Source organism: Salvelinus namaycush, unplaced genomic scaffold, assembly GCF_016432855.1.
Source record: "Salvelinus namaycush isolate Seneca unplaced genomic scaffold, SaNama_1.0 Scaffold2201, whole genome shotgun sequence".
Classification (NCBI taxonomy): Eukaryota; Metazoa; Chordata; class Actinopteri; order Salmoniformes; family Salmonidae; genus Salvelinus; species Salvelinus namaycush.
In genome coordinates this window covers 29859-42736 of record NW_024059011.1, presented here as the reverse complement: position 1 = coordinate 42736, position 12878 = coordinate 29859, and the positions used below count along the sequence as shown (strand labels likewise).

Genomic DNA, 12878 nt, shown 5'->3' with positions numbered 1-12878 from the left:
TGGCATTTTGTCGAAACATTATGTTGCGAAATGCAGCATTGTATTTATGCCACGCTGGTACTTCAATTAGGAGATATTTGAGAAGCCACTCTAACCCCCCCCCGGTCATGATGTGTCATACGCGCCCCATGCGCTTCCAATATGAAATTGTCCATACATGCGTTCCGCCTTAGCACAGAACAATGCAATAGGTTTTCAACATCCAGAGCTTTTGTGTATTTATTGTGGCTAGTAGGATAGCTGCATGGGAAACTGTTGCTGATGATGTATTTGTCAGAAGTCATTGTATTTGTCCGTTTTTTCCCACAAGGCTGAAATATGTGCCCTCGCTTAGAAATGTTTGCAAGGTTTGTTTGTATTTCATCCAACTCTCTGTGCTAAAAAGTGATGGCTACAGTATATGTAATTTCTTCCACTTTTGAGTGAGCCAAAGTTCAAGCTGCTTATCTAATTGGTGAGAATGCAATGTCTGTTTATCAGACTCACTTTGACTTTATATGGTGTGCCAAGAGATGTACCTTCGCTTATGGCCATACCAGCCTGAATATGCCCGATCTCGTCTGATCTCGGAAGCTAAGCAGGGTCAGGCCTGGTTAGTACTTGGATGGGAGACCGCCTGGGAATACCAGGTGCTGTAAGCCTTTTGTCCACTAGGGGGTGTGGCATTATTTCATCAGCAACACTGCCTTGTAGTAAGCATTTGATGCTGAATTGACTAAATGCAGCTTCTATGGGCTAGTCTCCCCTGCCCTTTTAATACGATCAAAGTTCCTTGTGTTGTCAGGGAGCAACTGCCTTTTATGCATAAGACAAATAAGAATATTGTTACTGAATGCAGCTTGTGTGTGCTCTGTGCTCCCTCGCCCTGTTCAAATGATCAAAGGAAATAATGCTGGTGAGGAGTGGAACTGGACTGGTGTCTGATGGCCCTGTGTTTTCCATGTTGGAATTACAACCCTTCTTTTATGGAGTAAATCAAAAGCACAAGAGAATCTGAGATGTTATCGATAATAAATCAATTGGTTTCATGCATTTGTCTGTGTGTGTGTGTGTGTCTGAATGTGATTGTATTTCGTCATATCGCAAACATTTGTGATATCAGATGGGTTAAGATATTAAAAAGTAATTGGTGATTTTTTCGACAGTGTTGCATGATGGGAATCTAGTGGTTCACTGATATAATCTAGTAAACAAAATAAACTACTTTTTCACTACTCTGTGTGCAAGTGCATTCCTAAACGGCATTTAACGCAGGTCGATGTGATATGATATTATCAGAACACAAAGTGGTTACCGTTAGCGGAAAATGTTGGCACTGGAGACACTTTTCCTCCACTAAGCAGAAGAGATACCGTGATCAAGAAGGTGGTTCACCCGGTGTGGGGCTCAGCCATTGCACTCTGGCTGTGCTGACCCCTTGCGAAATTTCCAAATGTGGGAATCCGATTGCAAAATGTATGGTAGTGCTCGTTTGAGCTTTACCCTGATGTCTTTGTTAATGATAAACTGTTGCTTGGCGGCAGGCTTAAGGATGACTTGAGTCAACTGACTGTGCTTATGGAGATCTTTGAAGTCAGTTGTGAAGGAGACTTTGTGGACCAATCGAAAAGTGGAAACATTTGTTTGTAGCAAAATATTGTTGGCATTTTGTCGAAACATTATGTTGCGAAATGCAGCATTGTATTTATGCCACGCTGGTACTTCAATTAGGAGATATTTGAGAAGCCACTCTAACCCCCCCCCGGTCATGATGTGTCATACGCGCCCCATGCGCTTCCAATATGAAATTGTCCATACATGCGTTCCTCCTTAGCACAGAACAATGCAATAGGTTTTCAACATCCAGAGCTTTTGTGTATTTATTGTGGCTAGTAGGATAGCTGCATGGGAAACTGTTGCTGATGATGTATTTGTCAGAAGTCATTGTATTTGTCCGTTTTTTCCCACAAGGCTGAAATATGTGCCCTCGCTTAGAAATGTTTGCAAGGTTTGTTTGTATTTCATCCAACTCTCTGTGCTAAAAAGTGATGGCTACAGTATATGTAATTTCTTCCACTTTTTGAGTGAGCCAAAGTTCAAGCTGCTTATCTAATTGGTGAGAATGCAATGTCTGTTTATCAGACTCACTTTGACTTTATATGGTGTGCCAAGAGATGTACCTTCGCTTATGGCCATACCAGCCTGATTATGCCCGATCTCGTCTGATCTCGGAAGCTAAGCAGGGTCGGGCCTGGTTAGCACTTGGATGGGAGACCGCCTGGGAATACCAGGTGCTGTAAGCCTTTTGTCCACTAGGGGGTGTGGCATTATTTCATCAGCAACACTGCCTTGTAGTAAGCATTTGATGCTGAATTGACTAAATGCAGCTTCTATGGGCTAGTCTCCCCTGCCCTTTTAATACGATCAAAGTTCCTTGTGTTGTCAGGGAGCAACTGCCTTTTATGCATAAGACAAATAAGAATATTGTTACTGAATGCAGCTTGTGTGTGCTCTGTGCTCCCTCGCCCTGTTCAAATGATCAAAGGAAATAATGCTGGTGAGGAGTGGAACTGGACTGGTGTCTGATGGCCCTGTGTTTTCCATGTTGGAATTACAACCCTTCTTTTATGGAGTAAATCAAAAGCACAAGAGAATCTGAGATGTTATCGATAATAAATCAATTGGTTTCATGCATTTGTCTGTGTGTGTGTGTGTGTCTGAATGTGATTGTATTTCGTCATATCGCAAACATTTGTGATATCAGATGGGTTAAGATATTAAAAAGTAATTGGTGATTTTTTCGACAGTGTTGCATGATGGGAATCTAGTGGTTCACTGATATAATCTAGTAAACAAAATAAACTACTTTTTCACTACTCTGTGTGCAAGTGCATTCCTAAACGGCATTTAACGCAGGTCGATGTGATATGATATTATCAGAACACAAAGTGGTTACCGTTAGCGGAAAATGTTGGCACTGGAGACACTTTTCCTCCACTAAGCAGAAGAGATACCGTGATCAAGAAGGTGGTTCACCCGGTGTGGGGCTCAGCCATTGCACTCTGGCTGTGCTGACCCCTTGCGAATTTTCCAAATGTGGGAATCCGATTGCAAAATTTATGGTAGTGCTCGTTTGAGCTTTACCCTGATGTCTTTGTTAATGATAAACTGTTGCTTGGCGGCAGGCTTAAGGATGACTTGAGTCAACTGACTGTGCTTATGGAGATCTTTGAAGTCAGTTGTGAAGGAGACTTTGTGGACCAATCGAAAAGTGGAAACATTTGTTTGTAGCAAAATATTGTTGGCATTTTGTCGAAACATTATGTTGCGAAATGCAGCATTGTATTTATGCCACGCTGGTACTTCAATTAGGAGATATTTGAGAAGCCACTCTAACCCCCCCCCGGTCATGATGTGTCATACGCGCCCCATGCGCTTCCAATATGAAATTGTCCATACATGCGTTCCTCCTTAGCACAGAACAATGCAATAGGTTTTCAACATCCAGAGCTTTTGTGTATTTATTGTGGCTAGTAGGATAGCTGCATGGGAAACTGTTGCTGATGATGTATTTGTCAGAAGTCATTGTATTTGTCCGTTTTTTCCCACAAGGCTGAAATATGTGCCCTCGCTTAGAAATGTTTGCAAGGTTTGTTTGTATTTCATCCAACTCTCTGTGCTAAAAAGTGATGGCTACAGTATATGTAATTTCTTCCACTTTTTGAGTGAGCCAAAGTTCAAGCTGCTTATCTAATTGGTGAGAATGCAATGTCTGTTTATCAGACTCACTTTGACTTTATATGGTGTGCCAAGAGATGTACCTTCGCTTATGGCCATACCAGCCTGATTATGCCCGATCTCGTCTGATCTCGGAAGCTAAGCAGGGTCGGGCCTGGTTAGCACTTGGATGGGAGACCGCCTGGGAATACCAGGTGCTGTAAGCCTTTTGTCCACTAGGGGGTGTGGCATTATTTCATCAGCAACACTGCCTTGTAGTAAGCATTTGATGCTGAATTGACTAAATGCAGCTTCTATGGGCTAGTCTCCCCTGCCCTTTTAATACGATCAAAGTTCCTTGTGTTGTCAGGGAGCAACTGCCTTTTATGCATAAGACAAATAAGAATATTGTTACTGAATGCAGCTTGTGTGTGCTCTGTGCTCCCTCGCCCTGTTCAAATGATCAAAGGAAATAATGCTGGTGAGGAGTGGAACTGGACTGGTGTCTGATGGCCCTGTGTTTTCCATGTTGGAATTACAACCCTTCTTTTATGGAGTAAATCAAAAGCACAAGAGAATCTGAGATGTTATCGATAATAAATCAATTGGTTTCATGCATTTGTCTGTGTGTGTGTGTGTGTCTGAATGTGATTGTATTTCGTCATATCGCAAACATTTGTGATATCAGATGGGTTAAGATATTAAAAAGTAATTGGTGATTTTTTCGACAGTGTTGCATGATGGGAATCTAGTGGTTCACTGATATAATCTAGTAAACAAAATAAACTACTTTTTCACTACTCTGTGTGCAAGTGCATTCCTAAACGGCATTTAACGCAGGTCGATGTGATATGATATTATCAGAACACAAAGTGGTTACCGTTAGCGGAAAATGTTGGCACTGGAGACACTTTTCCTCCACTAAGCAGAAGAGATACCGTGATCAAGAAGGTGGTTCACCCGGTGTGGGGCTCAGCCATTGCACTCTGGCTGTGCTGACCCCTTGCGAATTTTCCAAATGTGGGAATCCGATTGCAAAATTTATGGTAGTGCTCGTTTGAGCTTTACCCTGATGTCTTTGTTAATGATAAACTGTTGCTTGGCGGCAGGCTTAAGGATGACTTGAGTCAACTGACTGTGCTTATGGAGATCTTTGAAGTCAGTTGTGAAGGAGACTTTGTGGACCAATCGAAAGGTGGAAACATTTGTTTGTAGCAAAATATTGTTGGCATTTTGTCGAAACATTATGTTGCGAAATGCAGCATTGTATTTATGCCACGCTGGTACTTCAATTAGGAGATATTTGAGAAGCCACTCTAACCCCCCCCCGGTCATGATGTGTCATACGCGCCCCATGCGCTTCCAATATGAAATTGTCCATACATGCGTTCCTCCTTAGCACAGAACAATGCAATAGGTTTTCAACATCCAGAGCTTTTGTGTATTTATTGTGGCTAGTAGGATAGCTGCATGGGAAACTGTTGCTGATGATGTATTTGTCAGAAGTCATTGTATTTGTCCGTTTTTTCCCACAAGGCTGAAATATGTGCCCTCGCTTAGAAATGTTTGCAAGGTTTGTTTGTATTTCATCCAACTCTCTGTGCTAAAAAGTGATGGCTACAGTATATGTAATTTCTTCCACTTTTTGAGTGAGCCAAAGTTCAAGCTGCTTATCTAATTGGTGAGAATGCAATGTCTGTTTATCAGACTCACTTTGACTTTATATGGTGTGCCAAGAGATGTACCTTCACTTATGGCCATACCAGCCTGAATATGCCCGATCTCGTCTGATCTCGGAAGCTAAGCAGGGTCGGGCCTGGTTAGTACTTGGATGGGAGACCGCCTGGGAATACCAGGTGCTGTAAGCCTTTTGTCCACTAGGGGGTGTGGCATTATTTCATCAGCAACACTGCCTTGTAGTAAGCATTTGATGCTGAATTGACTAAATGCAGCTTCTATGGGCTAGTCTCCCCTGCCCTTTTAATACGATCAAAGTTCCTTGTGTTGTCAGGGAGCAACTGCCTTTTATGCATAAGACAAATAAGAATATTGTTACTGAATGCAGCTTGTGTGTGCTCTGTGCTCCCTCGCCCTGTTCAAATGATCAAAGGAAATAATGCTGGTGAGGAGTGGAACTGGACTGGTGTCTGATGGCCCTGTGTTTTCCATGTTGGAATTACAACCCTTCTTTTATGGAGTAAATCAAAAGCACAAGAGAATCTGAGATGTTATCGATAATAAATCAATTGGTTTCATGCATTTGTCTGTGTGTGTGTGTGTGTCTGAATGTGATTGTATTTCGTCATATCGCAAACATTTGTGATATCAGATGGGTTAAGATATTAAAAAGTAATTGGTGATTTTTTCGACAGTGTTGCATGATGGGAATCTAGTGGTTCACTGATATAATCTAGTAAACAAAATAAACTACTTTTTCACTACTCTGTGTGCAAGTGCATTCCTAAACGGCATTTAACGCAGGTCGATGTGATATGATATTATCAGAACACAAAGTGGTTACCGTTAGCGGAAAATGTTGGCACTGGAGACACTTTTCCTCCACTAAGCAGAAGAGATACCGTGATCAAGAAGGTGGTTCACCCGGTGTGGGGCTCAGCCATTGCACTCTGGCTGTGCTGACCCCTTGCGAATTTTCCAAATGTGGGAATCCGATTGCAAAATTTATGGTAGTGCTCGTTTGAGCTTTACCCTGATGTCTTTGTTAATGATAAACTGTTGCTTGGCGGCAGGCTTAAGGATGATTTGAGTCAACTGACTGTGCTTATGGAGATCTTTGAAGTCAGTTGTGAAGGAGACTTTGTGGACCAATCGAAAGGTGGAAACATTTGTTTGTAGCAAAATATTGTTGGCATTTTGTCGAAACATTATGTTGCGAAATGCAGCATTGTATTTATGCCACGCTGGTACTTCAATCAGGAGATAGTTGAGAAGCCACTCTAACCCCCCCCCCGGTCATGATGTGTCATACGCGCCCCATGCGCTTCCAATATGAAATTGTCCATACATGCGTTCCTCCTTAGCACAGAACAATGCAATAGGTTTTCAACATCCAGAGCTTTTGTGTATTTATTGTGGCTAGTAGGATAGCTGCATGGGAAACTGTTGCTGATGATGTATTTGTCAGAAGTCATTGTATTTGTCCGTTTTTTCCCACAAGGCTGAAATATGTGCCCTCGCTTAGAAATGTTTGCAAGGTTTGTTTGTATTTCATCCAACTCTCTGTGCTAAAAAGTGATGGCTACAGTATATGTAATTTCTTCCACTTTTTGAGTGAGCCAAAGTTCAAGCTGCTTATCTAATTGGTGAGAATGCAATGTCTGTTTATCAGACTCACTTTGACTTTATATGGTGTGCCAAGAGATGTACCTTCGCTTATGGCCATACCAGCCTGATTATGCCCGATCTCGTCTGATCTCGGAAGCTAAGCAGGGTCGGGCCTGGTTAGCACTTGGATGGGAGACCGCCTGGGAATACCAGGTGCTGTAAGCCTTTTGTCCACTAGGGGGTGTGGCATTATTTCATCAGCAACACTGCCTTGTAGTAAGCATTTGATGCTGAATTGACTAAATGCAGCTTCTATGGGCTAGTCTCCCCTGCCCTTTTAATACGATCAAAGTTCCTTGTGTTGTCAGGGAGCAACTGCCTTTTATGCATAAGACAAATAAGAATATTGTTACTGAATGCAGCTTGTGTGTGCTCTGTGCTCCCTCGCCCTGTTCAAATGATCAAAGGAAATAATGCTGGTGAGGAGTGGAACTGGACTGGTGTCTGATGGCCCTGTGTTTTCCATGTTGGAATTACAACCCTTCTTTTATGGAGTAAATCAAAAGCACAAGAGAATCTGAGATGTTATCGATAATAAATCAATTGGTTTCATGCATTTGTCTGTGTGTGTGTGTGTGTCTGAATGTGATTGTATTTCGTCATATCGCAAACATTTGTGATATCAGATGGGTTAAGATATTAAAAAGTAATTGGTGATTTTTTCGACAGTGTTGCATGATGGGAATCTAGTGGTTCACTGATATAATCTAGTAAACAAAATAAACTACTTTTTCACTACTCTGTGTGCAAGTGCATTCCTAAACGGCATTTAACGCAGGTCGATGTGATATGATATTATCAGAACACAAAGTGGTTACCGTTAGCGGAAAATGTTGGCACTGGAGACACTTTTCCTCCACTAAGCAGAAGAGATACCGTGATCAAGAAGGTGGTTCACCCGGTGTGGGGCTCAGCCATTGCACTCTGGCTGTGCTGACCCCTTGCGAATTTTCCAAATGTGGGAATCCGATTGCAAAATTTATGGTAGTGCTCGTTTGAGCTTTACCCTGATGTCTTTGTTAATGATAAACTGTTGCTTGGCGGCAGGCTTAAGGATGACTTGAGTCAACTGACTGTGCTTATGGAGATCTTTGAAGTCAGTTGTGAAGGAGACTTTGTGGACCAATCGAAAGGTGGAAACATTTGTTTGTAGCAAAATATTGTTGGCATTTTGTCGAAACATTATGTTGCGAAATGCAGCATTGTATTTATGCCACGCTGGTACTTCAATTAGGAGATATTTGAGAAGCCACTCTAACCCCCCCCCGGTCATGATGTGTCATACGCGCCCCATGCGCTTCCAATATGAAATTGTCCATACATGCGTTCCTCCTTAGCACAGAACAATGCAATAGGTTTTCAACATCCAGAGCTTTTGTGTATTTATTGTGGCTAGTAGGATAGCTGCATGGGAAACTGTTGCTGATGATGTATTTGTCAGAAGTCATTGTATTTGTCCGTTTTTTCCCACAAGGCTGAAATATGTGCCCTCGCTTAGAAATGTTTGCAAGGTTTGTTTGTATTTCATCCAACTCTCTGTGCTAAAAAGTGATGGCTACAGTATATGTAATTTCTTCCACTTTTTGAGTGAGCCAAAGTTCAAGCTGCTTATCTAATTGGTGAGAATGCAATGTCTGTTTATCAGACTCACTTTGACTTTATATGGTGTGCCAAGAGATGTACCTTCACTTATGGCCATACCAGCCTGAATATGCCCGATCTCGTCTGATCTCGGAAGCTAAGCAGGGTCGGGCCTGGTTAGTACTTGGATGGGAGACCGCCTGGGAATACCAGGTGCTGTAAGCCTTTTGTCCACTAGGGGGTGTGGCATTATTTCATCAGCAACACTGCCTTGTAGTAAGCATTTGATGCTGAATTGACTAAATGCAGCTTCTATGGGCTAGTCTCCCCTGCCCTTTTAATACGATCAAAGTTCCTTGTGTTGTCAGGGAGCAACTGCCTTTTATGCATAAGACAAATAAGAATATTGTTACTGAATGCAGCTTGTGTGTGCTCTGTGCTCCCTCGCCCTGTTCAAATGATCAAAGGAAATAATGCTGGTGAGGAGTGGAACTGGACTGGTGTCTGATGGCCCTGTGTTTTCCATGTTGGAATTACAACCCTTCTTTTATGGAGTAAATCAAAAGCACAAGAGAATCTGAGATGTTATCGATAATAAATCAATTGGTTTCATGCATTTGTCTGTGTGTGTGTGTGTGTCTGAATGTGATTGTATTTCGTCATATCGCAAACATTTGTGATATCAGATGGGTTAAGATATTAAAAAGTAATTGGTGATTTTTTCGACAGTGTTGCATGATGGGAATCTAGTGGTTCACTGATATAATCTAGTAAACAAAATAAACTACTTTTTCACTACTCTGTGTGCAAGTGCATTCCTAAACGGCATTTAACGCAGGTCGATGTGATATGATATTATCAGAACACAAAGTGGTTACCGTTAGCGGAAAATGTTGGCACTGGAGACACTTTTCCTCCACAAAGCAGAAGAGATACCGTGATCAAGAAGGTGGTTCACCCGGTGTGGGGCTCAGCCATTGCACTCTGGCTGTGCTGACCCCTTGCGAATTTTCCAAATGTGGGAATCCGATTGCAAAATTTATGGTAGTGCTCGTTTGAGCTTTACCCTGATGTCTTTGTTAATGATAAACTGTTGCTTGGCGGCAGGCTTAAGGATGATTTGAGTCAACTGACTGTGCTTATGGAGATCTTTGAAGTCAGTTGTGAAGGAGACTTTGTGGACCAATCGAAAGGTGGAAACATTTGTTTGTAGCAAAATATTGTTGGCATTTTGTCGAAACATTATGTTGCGAAATGCAGCATTGTATTTATGCCACGCTGGTACTTCAATCAGGAGATAGTTGAGAAGCCACTCTAACCCCCCCCCCGGTCATGATGTGTCATACGCGCCCCATGCGCTTCCAATATGAAATTGTCCATACATGCGTTCCTCCTTAGCACAGAACAATGCAATAGGTTTTCAACATCCAGAGCTTTTGTGTATTTATTGTGGCTAGTAGGATAGCTGCATGGGAAACTGTTGCTGATGATGTATTTGTCAGAAGTCATTGTATTTGTCCGTTTTTTCCCACAAGGCTGAAATATGTGCCCTCGCTTAGAAATGTTTGCAAGGTTTGTTTGTATTTCATCCAACTCTCTGTGCTAAAAAGTGATGGCTACAGTATATGTAATTTCTTCCACTTTTTGAGTGAGCCAAAGTTCAAGCTGCTTATCTAATTGGTGAGAATGCAATGTCTGTTTATCAGACTCACTTTGACTTTATATGGTGTGCCAAGAGATGTACCTTCGCTTATGGCCATACCAGCCTGAATATGCCCCTTTTTGGAAGTTTCAGGAAGTGAGTGAGCAGCAGGTGTTGGATTGTTTGTGAATTGTTTGTAGAGAGAAAATCGTTTTTGGTTTTGCTGGTTTATATACTTTAAGTTTGGAAGTTTGTGTGGGGAGTGTAGCTTATTTTCTTTGTAAATATTTGCGTTTTTATCCCCCAACGGCGTGAGCTGTTTGGGGGATTCTAAGTAAAATAATTGGACGGATACAATGGCTTCGACATCAAGAATAACAACAACAATGAGAATGGACAACGGAGAAAAAAGAGCGTCGAATGAAGAGTTGAGGAGAAGAAAATATGAGAAAGAATTGACGGTGAACGTGGAAGTTATTGGAGAAGAAAAAATAACAACGATGGAATTGCTGAGAGGAATAAAAGAAGTATGTGGAATGATATTGGGATGTAGAATGAAGGACAGAAATAAGTACGAAATAACCATGTCACACGCGAAAGGAAAAGAAAGACTACTAGACGGGCTAAAAATAAAGAGCTGCCAAATAATGGCGAAAGAACTGGGAAATGATGAACTTGTGGTGTCCTTTTTGAACATGCCGGCATATATTACGGATGAGGAAATACATGACAAATTACAAGGATGGAATGTGAACGCAACAACACCAATCAAGAGGAGGATGTGGCCAGGAACGGACATTGTGGACGGGACGAGATTTTGTAAGGTGAAGTTTACGGACAGTGTGCAATCATTACCTTACTCAACCAAATTCAATACTGTAGAAGGATTTGAATATTTCCGAGTGATCCACGATAACCAAGTGAAGGTATGTAGACTATGTATTCAACCGGGACACATACTCAAAGAATGTCCAGAATTTGTATGTCATAAATGTGGTGAACAAGGACATTATGCCAGAGAATGTTCGAACATCGGTGATATGTGTAGAAGGTGTGACAGACCTAAGGACAGATGTAAATGTAAGAAGGAAAAGGATGTCTTATTTCTGCAAACACTGGACCTCATTACTGAAGAAGAGGTTGAGAGGAGTGAGACTATGGAGGGGGAGGAAGAGAGTGATATGGAAAGTGTGTCGCAGGTGATTCCAGAGACAGCTATAGATATGCTTGGAGAGTATGTAATGCCTTCTGGCAGTACTCGAGACGCAGTCTTGGTCTCTGCTGCTGACAAGGTGGAGCAGCAGCACATGATTGGTGAATTGGATACACAGTTAGAGATGGTGCAAGGTGCTTCTCAGGTGCCTGAACCAGCTTTAAACCTGTGTGAAAATGAAACCAAGGAGAGGGCTGGGTCCACTGGAGTTGATGGCACTGTTAACCTTTACCGAACCTCAACCCCGTATCCGGGATCACCCCCCACCCCCCACACACTGATTAGCATAGCTAGCATAGCTTCACAAGTAGATAGTAGCATCTAAATATCATTAAATCACAAGTCCAAGACACCAGATGAAAGATACAGATCTTGTGAATAAAGCCACCATTTCAGATTTTTAAAATGTTTTACAGGGAAGACAAAATATGTAAATCTATTAGCTAAACACGTTAGCAAAATACACCACTATTCTAACTCCATCAGTTTCTTACTCCTTCAGGTGCTATCACCAATTCGGCTCAACTAAGATATTGATAGCCAATAACCTATAAAAAAAACCATCAGATGACAGTCTGATAACATATTCATGGTATAGGATAGTTTTTGTTAGAAAAAAGTGCATATTTCAGGTAGAAATCACAGTTTACAATTGCACCGACCATCACAAATCGACTAGAATTACTAGATAGAGCAACGTGTATGACCAATTTACTCATCATAAAACATTTCATAAAAATAGACAAAGCATAGCAATGGAAAGACCCAGTTCTTGTGATTTCAGACCATATTTCAGATTTTCTAAGCGTTTTTCAGCGAAAACACAATAAATCGATAAGTTAGCATACTACATGTGCAAACGTTACCAGAGCATCGATTCCAGCCAAAGAGCGCTATAACGTCAACATCGCCAAAAGATATTAATTTTTTCACTAACCTTCTCAGAATTCTTCCGATGACACTCCTGTAACATCATTTTACAACATACATATACAGTTTGTTCGAAAAGGTGCATATTTAGCCATACAAAACCGTGGTTACACAATAAAAATACTAGGAAATCAAGCCTCAATATGTCTGACGTCATCTATCAGAGTGATCTAGTTTAATTGAAAGCTAATCATATACTTGACTAAAAAATACAGGGTTGACAGGAATCGAAAGACAAATTAGTTCTTAATGCAACCGCTGATTTACATTTGTAAAATTATCCTTACTTTTCAATACAGGGTTCGCCAAGTGAAGCTACACCAAACAAAATGGCGAAATATGCGTTTAAAATATTTCGACAGAACAACAATTTATCATATTAAATATTGCTTACTATGAGCTGTTCTTCCATCATATTCTTGGGCAATGTATCCTTTCTATGTTATAAACGTCTTTTGGTCGATAGATGTC

At 41.3% G+C, this 12878-nt stretch overlaps 6 non-coding genes and 6 pseudogenes across 6 annotated transcripts; all 12 read left to right on the top strand.

The window, feature by feature from the left end:
- The first annotated feature begins 522 nt into the window (after positions 1–522).
- On the top strand, positions 523–641 carry LOC120038441. The gene has a single exon (XR_005475056.1). It is a non-coding gene; the product is annotated as a 5S ribosomal RNA (ribosomal RNA).
- A 691-nt stretch (positions 642–1332) lies between these two features.
- LOC120038465 lies at positions 1333–1479 on the top strand (annotated as a pseudogene).
- Positions 1480–2163: 684 nt separating this feature from the next.
- Positions 2164–2282, top strand: LOC120038445. Its single transcript, XR_005475060.1, has one exon. It is a non-coding gene; the product is annotated as a 5S ribosomal RNA (ribosomal RNA).
- Positions 2283–2973: 691 nt separating this feature from the next.
- LOC120038461 lies at positions 2974–3120 on the top strand (annotated as a pseudogene).
- A 684-nt stretch (positions 3121–3804) lies between these two features.
- Positions 3805–3923, top strand: LOC120038444. Its single transcript, XR_005475059.1, has one exon. It is a non-coding gene; the product is annotated as a 5S ribosomal RNA (ribosomal RNA).
- Positions 3924–4614: 691 nt separating this feature from the next.
- On the top strand, positions 4615–4761 carry LOC120038460 (annotated as a pseudogene).
- A 684-nt stretch (positions 4762–5445) lies between these two features.
- LOC120038440 lies at positions 5446–5564 on the top strand. The gene has a single exon (XR_005475055.1). It is a non-coding gene; the product is annotated as a 5S ribosomal RNA (ribosomal RNA).
- A 691-nt stretch (positions 5565–6255) lies between these two features.
- Positions 6256–6402, top strand: LOC120038459 (annotated as a pseudogene).
- Positions 6403–7087: 685 nt separating this feature from the next.
- Positions 7088–7206, top strand: LOC120038443. The gene has a single exon (XR_005475058.1). It is a non-coding gene; the product is annotated as a 5S ribosomal RNA (ribosomal RNA).
- Positions 7207–7897: 691 nt separating this feature from the next.
- Positions 7898–8044, top strand: LOC120038458 (annotated as a pseudogene).
- Positions 8045–8728: 684 nt separating this feature from the next.
- Positions 8729–8847, top strand: LOC120038439. Its single transcript, XR_005475054.1, has one exon. It is a non-coding gene; the product is annotated as a 5S ribosomal RNA (ribosomal RNA).
- A 695-nt stretch (positions 8848–9542) lies between these two features.
- On the top strand, positions 9543–9685 carry LOC120038462 (annotated as a pseudogene).
- Positions 9686–12878: the final 3193 nt, after the last annotated feature.